Source organism: Frankliniella occidentalis, unplaced genomic scaffold (assembly GCF_000697945.3).
Source record: "Frankliniella occidentalis isolate FOCC.00 unplaced genomic scaffold, Focc_3.1 Scaffold47, whole genome shotgun sequence".
NCBI classification, from domain to species: Eukaryota; Metazoa; Arthropoda; class Insecta; order Thysanoptera; family Thripidae; genus Frankliniella; species Frankliniella occidentalis.
Window position 1 is genome coordinate 2,132,181 of NW_026267177.1, and position 1,833 is coordinate 2,134,013.

The following is a 1,833-nucleotide window of genomic DNA, read 5'->3' on the forward strand; positions in this document are numbered from 1 at the left end:
AAGCATAACTTAGTTAATTCGGCACTAACTTTTCTGCTACTTGCATATTTAATGTACAACTATCCAAATTTGGGTACGGGGGCGAGAAGCCAGTAGAGTCGGAGTCGAGCTCAGGCCGTGGTCAAGCAAACCATACAACTTTGCTGTTGACTCTTTGCTATCATGCTCTCAGGTAAGAAGCAAAACTACTGAAGTGCGTTCACACAAGGGAGCCGCTCCACGCCTCACCTGGCGACCCCTGTGTCACTCACCTGACAAACGGCTACGACGAGGAGAACGACACTGAGCACTCTCATTTTGACTGAGCTCTTCACAACAGACATCTAACCATGCAGACGGTATCGTTTTATACTGACTGCCAGATGTCAAACAAAATCAAGATGTGGAAAGACAAACAGCAACACAGGTGGAAATATGTTTCCTCAAAGGTGAGCAAGTCAAAGACGGTTCTATACGCGTTTGTAGCGCTGACGCATGTGACTCTTACACTGTCAGATCTGTACCGATTTTTTGTTGTCATTGTAAACGTTAGAATTCTCAGAAGCATGAATTAGGTACTGATCAATTTATCAATTATTCCGTATTGGTCGTTCAGTGCCAATGAAAAACTATCAAATTGTGTGGAATATAATAAAAAAAAATCAATGCGTAACTCGTACGACTAACTCGAAATAATAGCGTAATCACGCGCACTGACAGTAGAAATCAAGCGTACTCGTGATGAAATAACATAATTTTGCAAAAATAATGAAAAATGACGCGTTTAGATAGGATGAACCAACGCGTACTAACGTGTATTCACGTAGGAACTCGTACGCTAGTAACTCGTAATTCGTAAAAGTGTTCACTTTTATCTAGTTTGATTAACCCCTCGTTTCTTGTATCATTGCAAGAATCTCAACACACAACAGCAATCGCGTCGTTATTATAATGGGAGGCCCGATCGCAGTCTGTCTTTGAATTAAAGTGATTAAAATCGACGCATCCTAACAACAATGTTCTACCTGCAGCTTGCGGATTACACAATATGTTCTATCTGCAGAGTGCTGAATACACAATGTTCTATCTGCAGAGTGCTGAATACACAATGTTCTATCTGCAAAACGGGGTTAGGCGCAGCCCTTCACCTTTGTGTGGTTTGCAAGTAACTGGAAGACATTAAGGCCAATCTGAGCACACGGAAAGAATCGTAAAGGTCCAATGTTTAATTATTGACTGCAAAAAGTGAAGTAGAACGAGCGGTTACGGAGTAATAAGCATTCCTTTGGAGGTGTCCCGAAACCCGCGTTTTGCAGATAGAACATTGTGTAATCCGCACGCTGCACAGTGGGCGATTGGACCCCTTTTCGTGCTCATAAATCGGATTTTTCAAGGTCATAATTAAAAGTTCCGGATAGTGGATTCTTGTTTGGAAAGTGGTAAAGTATGCCAGGGAATTTTAGATTTGGCTCAAGCCGCCGCGTTCGACCAGTACAGGCATCGAAAGGCGAAAAACGGGGTAAAAACATCGGCAGTGGCAAATTTTTCATTTATTATTTTCTAGATGTTAATGTCGGTTAATGTAAACTATCAGGGACTTTGACAACGGGTTTCTTCTCCCAAAAGAAGGAACTTAAAAAGAAAATTACGACATGCGCCGCATATCAACGTTTTGGTCAGTTCTTGTGCATTTAATGTCTTTAACTATTTTTATCTCAAATTGGCGGAAAAACGCGGACGGGATTCGGGTGCCGCCAGTTACAGGACATATAAAAGTACAAGTTTTTGCCAGAAACACCGTGGAATGTTGAGGAATCTCGAATCAAAACTTCAACTTTCTATGAAATTTAGTAT